Raw genomic sequence first — 8,281 nt, 5'->3', positions numbered from 1 at the left:
TTTTTCAACCAAAACATAAAAGTTTGGTCAGGAATTTCTAAGACGCGAAGTGTTTGCGGTTTTTAAAATTCAAAACCCGCGACGACACTTTCTTTCACCCGTTCGTTTAAAAATAATATTAAAATAATCAAGCGAACCTTATATTTCTTGAAAATAAGAAATAATGACTTTAACTTATGATACAAAGTGGTTGACTTTTAGGGTTTGACCGAATGGAAATTTCGGGTTGTCACATCATCCCTTTGTTAAAGGGAATTTCGTCCCCAAATTAGAATTTAGATAAGGAAGTAGGTATGAAGGATTGAGTCAAGAGGAGGACACTTCCAAATCGATTGGTTCTAGCGCTTCTAAGTGAAATCGGGCCCTCGGTTGGTATCCCAACGAACCTTTACTAACAGGAGACTGCGTTGCTTCGTCCGCTTGACCTCTCGATCGAGGGTCACTACGGTTCTAATACGAAGGTGAGGATCTCGACGAGTGGACTTACAAGAGTCCTAACGAAAAGGTACGCTTTCTAGGTCGAGATGCGAAATGTAAAATGTACGTTACCGAGTTCGCGGAGTAGGTCTAGTTTGTGTGAGGTATAGGACCGATTCTGGTAAGAATCTCGGAGGTCCTATCTATCTTGGATTTAGCTTTCCATGCTTTACGAAGCGTATTAAGCCATTCCCAGAATGAGACTTCCTAAAGAACTTCGTCTCTCACTTGGAATCTCCAAGGTTTCCTTTTCTTGTTTAACTTCCCGGTCAAGGGTCACTCCTTGCTGGGTCAAGGTCATACGGTTTCCGGTGATTTGCGAGGGGTTCTGGATGAACTATGACAGTAGGTCTGTAAGACCTAGAATTTGGCGAATGTCTGCCGGCGTCTCTAGTGTAGAGAAATTCCCAACATTTTTGACAAATAGTAAGAGTACTCAAAATTTCCCACATCACTTATAGTGTGTCATAGAAATTCGACTCTTAAATTTGAAAACTCATTCTTAGAGAACTTCGCGAAAAGTACCTCTGAAGGTAATGTTTCCATGGGTTTCTTCTTACTACGAGGGTAGATAAGTAAGTCATTACATGGAGAAATGACGAACTAATCCAAGTAAGAAAGATGAACCCTATTCATTAAACTCGTGAATACTATGGGCGTATTGGTCCTATCCTAAGGGTATCACTACGGAATCGAAGTGTCCGCATCGAGTTCGGAAGGTAGTCTTCGAGACGTCCTCCTCTAGCACTCGAAACTGTTGATATTCGGATCTCGGTCCATTTCTGAAAAGTAACTTGTTCATTGCGTTTGCTCCATTGATTCATCTATGCGAGGCAGAGGTAACGATTTCTAATGAAAAATCTTAACAGAGTCCTCGATATCCGAGGTACATACGATGCAATTCGTCGATCTCTGGAAGAATAAGACTGGAGTTCTCTAGGGTGAGAAGCCTAGTCTTCTAATTCTATTTCTGTTTAGTTTGCTAAGTTGTCTGGACTGTTCTTGTATCTCCGTAGTTGTTTAGACTGTAGGGCGATCTGTTTACAGGAGTCGTATTAGGTTCTAAGTTTGTTCACATGACGATGCGATACTCATCGTCTTGGGCAGTCTCCGTCTTGAAGTTCATATTTATAATCCATACTTGATTCAATGATCACAATTTCGTGTATACGAGTCGTATATAATTAAGATTGAAAAGGTAGTCGAATAACTGATTCTTCTTTAAGCTCATATCCTATTGAGAAAAATAAGTTAAAGCGGAATCATCAATTCTAAACCTTTAGAACCTTGATTACATATCGCCCCTTATGTATACATTCTTCAGGGATAGATTAACCGTATGGATCTTTGGATTGAACTTGACGTACTGTACGAGTGGTACTTCGGGGATTTCTTCGGAAAAGAAAATAATTATGAGGTACTCCCTGCATGAGTACTTCGGTGTTCTGATATGATGGCTTCGCTAAAACGACATTTACTGACAAAGAGATGTACGTATGAAGCTGCTTTTGTGAGGATCAAATTGAATCGAATCGTATGAAAATGTCGGAATCATACAGAAAACTTAAAGACATTAGATTTGAACATAAGACGCTTACAGACAAAAACAACCGTGCAACCATGAACAGAGTTACAGTACTTTAGATTTACTACAAGACTATTGCTGCGAATAAGGTATACTGCAAAGGACAAGTATTCGCAGCACGAGCATCCCTATACAGACAGGATCTCGCAAAAGATAAGACTCTAGTTGCACTAGTTCTGGGTAGTTTATAAGTCTGTTACAACTAAATGCCCAAATTACATTAACGTGGGTTCCGGAGTAGGTTCTCTCGCAGCTGTTATCCTGAGAATTCTGTCGTCTGCACCAGATTTCTTTGCTATTGGACAATCTTTCTTGAAGTGCCCTATCTCACCGCATTGGTGGTATGACTGGATAGTACTAGCATTGGTGACGGAAGTGCAGTGTTTAGCCAGTGTTATGTGGACACGAGTTCCTTCCTCGTTACTCCACCTTGGGAACTGCTTCCTAAAGCATTCGGCTTTATCACTAGTTTTGTGCGTAGGGTCGGTCCCGGTGATAGGGACTTGAGTGATGGGTCGTGCCGGTGCTCCACAGCTACGAGCATCGTGCCCTATTTTTAGGCAATTGCAACATTGCATCTCATGGCAGGCCCCATGATGATGGAAACTACACTTGTCACACTTCAGGAGTTTTCCCTCGTATGGCCTGCTCGGTACGGGGATGGCAGGGGTTTCCACTTGTTGCTGTTGCATGACCAGCCTTTGGGATTTCTTGCGTTCTTTCTGGGCTTGACGCTTTCGTTTCTTGTTCTTTGTTTTTCGGCTTTGCGAGCCTGTGACTATTACTTTTTGATGACTTCCTGGATTGATACTACAATCAGAATCTTTAATCCTATCATCAGCACTGCTTGCGCTGATAGCGCTACGGTGTGTAAGGACAGCTGTCACGGCAGCCATCACAGCAGTTGTAATTGTGGTTTGAAAGGTAGCGGCGTCCATAGGAAAGGCAGGGTTTTCGTTGCTCGGCTGATTGTTTCCGGATGACGACATGATTCTGTAACACGAAAGATAAGGATTTTGTGAGCGATTCTGGTTGATCCTAGATGTACTTTGATTGTTCAAGTAAAGAGTAAGACTATGTTCTCGAAAATTTGACCTACATCCCTATGATGCAGTCCTAACACGTAATGGAGGTGTGTTCGTGAAGGGTTGACCTGCATCCCTATGATGCAGTCCTAGTAATGGAATGGAATTGAGTTTGTAGAATGGTCTTAAGACGTTTTTCGTTCAAGCTGATGTGTTGTTGGTTGGTGAATAGTATGATCCAACCATTAAAAGAGACTTGGAGATGTCTCCGGAGCTAAATTACTATAGTCCAATGACCTGACTAAAGCATGAATTCAGATAGACTCCAATGAAAGTATGATAAAAGTACTTGAATGAAGAATGACACAGAAGTTAGTCGATTGTCAAAATCTTTGATATTTATGACGTAAAAGTTCGGGAAAATGACCTTGTAAAGGTCTTACATCATATCCAGAGAAGATAGTTCTTGACAGCATAAAGACCTAACCAAAAGTACTTACAGTACAAGATAATTTCGTAGAAAATGCCACATAGGGCATAGACAGGAAAACGATTCCTTTTTAACAAGGAAAAATAAAGTAAAGCGTCTACTACCGGCGACGGTCATCCCTCTGGTGAACTCTCAATCCAGCAGTTGACGTTCCACATCAAGTAGGTGTCTTTCGTACACCCTTTGGCGTACGCGAAGTTCTATGACTTTGGCTCGTGATTCAACTAGTGCTTGCAGCAGGGTTTCATGGTCTCTTTTAGATCTCTCATGTGCATCTTCTAGACAAATGGTGCGGAGGGTATGCATTCTCGCATTGGCGACAACTTCAGTGATCTGATGTAGGGCTATCCTACCTTGAATCTCATTTTAGACCACTCTGCGGACCAAGATTAGCAAGATTCTGTCTGCTGAGCCCTCATTGCTCAGGTCATAAAAGCTTCGTTCACCATTAAATGGATAGGTTGATCTTGATCTTCGCTCCATGCTTCCAAACATTCGACCCATGGAGGCGTCAAGCCATGAAAAGCCGGACGAGGGTGAGGAATTGGAAAGGGAGATGCCTGGAGTAGGTTTTCAACCTCTGGTTCAAAGTTAGCATCATCCGAAAGGTTTTCATCATGGTGATCATTCACAGGGATTGGATGATCATTCTCTGGTTCTTCTTCAAACCAACCAGCAATGACTTCGTTCGGAAGATACTGGTTGTCGTGGGGATGGAGTCCAGCCATGTTATCTACGCGAGAATTGGGGTAAGAAAATAACTATTAGACGAACTATCTAGATAATTATATAGAAAATCTTAATTAGTTACATCGCTATTTGTGAAGTGCATACCAGTTATATGTAATCGAAACAGGATAGGCCTTCGAATAAGTGACCTTAACTCCAAATTCACACAGAATCGGGGTAAAGTAAAATTTTCACAGATTCTAAGTCTATAACATCCTAATTACATATAGCTTTAGTGTATACAATTAGCAACTATCAACTTGGTAATGAAGATCTCGTTTTAGTTCTCAAGTATAAAGTACTTATAATAACACCAAATACTCCTATAGTATTTTAAGTTTAATGTTATGTTCTACTATTCTCATTGTGGTAGGGTTGGTAAGATTTTATATTTGTTGCAACCACACAACTACACTTAGGCACATGCTAGTCAACCCTCGGATAATATAGGTGATCAGGCTATATCTTCCCAGTTTTGACCATATGTCTCTAAGCCCACCTATGTTGCCCAATAATCGTAATTCTTTCGTACTGTCCTAGTGACACTGATTTTAGTATGAATGCGGGCACATATACTTAATTAAATATTTTATTATTTAGAGTATAAACACTTGGTCAAAGTATTTTAAATCCCTTATGTATTTATAGTTAGTATATCTTTTATGGGTTGATATACTTAATTCATTATAAACAATGCTCTGATACCAATCTGTCACACCCCAAAACCAAGAACGACGGAAACGTTTTGGGGCGGAGGACGTCATGTACAGTATCACAACAATGAAAAGTAGTAAACAAGCAACAACATCATCCATTGCATTAATAATATAATTATTATACAAGTGTGTTCTGTCAAATTATAATAGACACTAAAGCATAAATCAAAATGAAAGATGAGTCTAGAACAAGCTCCATCTTCTCTAAACCTTGCATCGGTACCTGTCTATGGTTGACCTGAGGATACAAGTAATTTTGAAAGCGAGTATCAGCTTTAAAGCTGGTGAGATCATAAGTATTTTAGTGTCTTAATTTGTACGTAAGTATTTGTATGTATATGAACTGTAAGTATTGAAAATGTATAAGAATTGTAAGTATGAAAATGTTTGTAAAACAACTGTAAACGTTTGAAAAACCCTAGAAATCCCTATGATTTCTACTAGTAACAAAAGGAGTCTTCTACCAAGACTTAACTATTCTCAATGTAGCCTTCTACCAAGACCTAACTATTCTCATGTAGTCTTCTACCAAGACCTAACTGTTCTGAATGTAGTCTTCTACCAAGACCTAACTGTTCTAAATGTAGTCTTCTACCAAGACCTAACTGCTTTGAATGTAGTCTTCTACAAAGATGTAACTACTTTGAATGTAGTCTTAGTATTACCCTTTGGTACTAGGGTAACTGATCATGTTAACTGAGACATCCGTAGATGTACATTTACCTCTGTTGCTAATAGCTGGGTGTAGGAATAGTTAGTCCCTTAAAGTATACCTATAATGGTATCAACCGTTGACATCCGTGGATGTGCTTTTACCTCTGTAGCTTACAAAGATTCTAGGAATGGTTAATCCCGCAATGTATCCTTTGGTACTAGGATATTTAATCCAATCTATCTCGTCGATTATGTGATTGAATCACTAGGTAAAGATAAGTATGAGGATTATATAACAGAATCTATACATATAAAATGTACTAATGATTCGTGTAAGTGTACTCATGTATATGTATCTATGAAAGTGTACTGTAATGTTCTGCGTGTGCTAGTTGTAATGTGTCCTCTCTATCTAGCATGTATAGTAATGTATTGTGTGTACTAGCTGTAATGTGTGTTCTCTCTATCTAGCATGTATAGTAATGTATCGTGTGTACTAGTTGTAATGTGTGTTCTCTCTATCTAGCAAATATTGACTCATGAATGAACTGACACATTGTATGATATCGCGTTCTAGTAATAGTTCTAGTATCTTCCTAAACTACCCCCATGGTAGTTTACTAGTAATCTAACTGGTACGTATAGACATGGATGTATACCCTTGCTACCCAAGGGCATTGGATGAACTGGAAGGACCTTTATGACTATATATGTACACATGATATATAACTAATATTTAAACGACCTTCGGACGGGTACCCGATATCCCACCAGACCACATCTCAAGTGCGAAAAGGAAATACGGTGGATAGCCTTCCTAAGTCTTTTGAACATTCCTTATATAAATATACATATATAGGCATGCAATTTATAATATAAAAGCATAAAGTAAGTTTTGTAAAACCTTTGAACATAATTATTATCTAAGAAAAGATCGACGTGGTGTCAATCTATAAAGCAGTTTGAAGGCATGGGTTTGATAAAACAATTTAGTATAAAGAAACATTTGTTTGAAACACAATTGTAAATAAGTTTGAAATGTAATATACAGAGTAAAATGTACAGTGTAATAAGGAGTTTTAATCATATAAAATGTTTATGAAAATCATTTGAAGGAAATTGTTTGGTAAAATGGCTACTGAGTAGCCAATCATTTGAATGCTGCTTACTAATCACATGTGATTGATATAGTAACTAGCATAATTATACTTGTATCCCTCCCATAAAAAGTTTAAAAACAGTTAAAACATTGATTAAGGGGTATGAACTCACCTGTAGCAAGTGGATCGGATGGAAGTGTCGGATGAGTGCTTGGTGTCAAGTGAAGACTTAGACACGCACAAAGATCCTAATAACATATAAGGATATATGTATATACACAATTAGTCTTTAAACAACTAATAAACAAAGTTAAGACACTCTAGGACATGTTAAACACTTTATACAAGTGTTATAAGTCTCAAGGGTTGCATCTAAGTGTTGTAGGGAAAGGCTAGTGTGTTTGGGGTTCAAGGGTAAACTCCCTTAGAGTTTACGGTTTTCATGACCATTACCCAAGGAGTTTACGGCAGTAAACTCAAGGGTTTACGGTCGTAAACTCTACAATTTATTACCATTTGTTTTTTTGAAGATTACTAAGCTATTCCAAGCATTCATACTTCATGATTAAGCCTTAGGAAGTGTTGTGTGGCATCAAAACACTCCTAAATGGAGTTTACGGTCTAAGGACAATTTCCCCATGAGTTTACTACCTTAAACTCATGAGTTTACTACCTTAAACTCCTAATTTTGATATTTGGTGGTTTTCAAGTCCTTAGCTCAAACATGGCACTAGTCTAGGTTAGATTCTAGCCATAAGGAACAACCATGGGCCATTTATTGGACATTTACACCACATTTGAGGTGTTTACGGTTTTGGGAGATCCCCAAACCGTAAACACATAAAAATATATGTTTTGGTTCTTTTTGTATGATACACTCATCAAGGATGGACCTAGACAAGTCCCTAAGGCATTGTGAAGCATCTAGACACCTTAAAGCACCCTAAGGCACTCTATTGGGTGTTTACAGTTTTGGGAGCCTCCCAAAACCATGAACACCTAGTTCTTGGTGTTCTTGGGACTTTTCCTTGGTATAAACATGTATATCTAGCTTAGAATGACTCTAGGATAGAAGTACTTACATTGTGGAAGCTTGAAATGAACTTTAAGTCCAAGAACACTTAGTGTGTGTTCTTGTTGTTCTTGGTGTTTTGGAAAAACTAGTCAAAACACATAAATGAATGGATTAAAGGATGCACAATCACTAGATTAAGTGATATACTAACTTGAAAGGGTTAGAACACTTACTAGTTTGAAGATCTAGAATAAAAACTTGGATGATACTTTAGAGGCTATTTTGGAGTTTACTCTTTTGACATTTGGGGAGTAAACACAAATGACTAGCTTTTTGGGGAGTAAACTCATACATAGGTATGATTTCACGGTTTTTGGGTGATTTTTCAACCAAAACATAAAAGTTTGGTCGGGAATTTCTAAGACGCGAAGTGTTTGCAATTTTTAAAATTCAAAACCCGCGACAACACTTTCTTTCACCCGTTCGTTTA

This window comes from Lactuca saligna, chromosome 3 (assembly GCF_052625555.1).
Source record: "Lactuca saligna cultivar CGN05327 chromosome 3, ASM5262555v1, whole genome shotgun sequence".
Classification (NCBI taxonomy): Eukaryota; Viridiplantae; Streptophyta; class Magnoliopsida; order Asterales; family Asteraceae; genus Lactuca; species Lactuca saligna.
The sequence above is the reverse complement of the archived record's forward strand: the minus strand, read 5'-3'. Positions refer to the sequence as shown.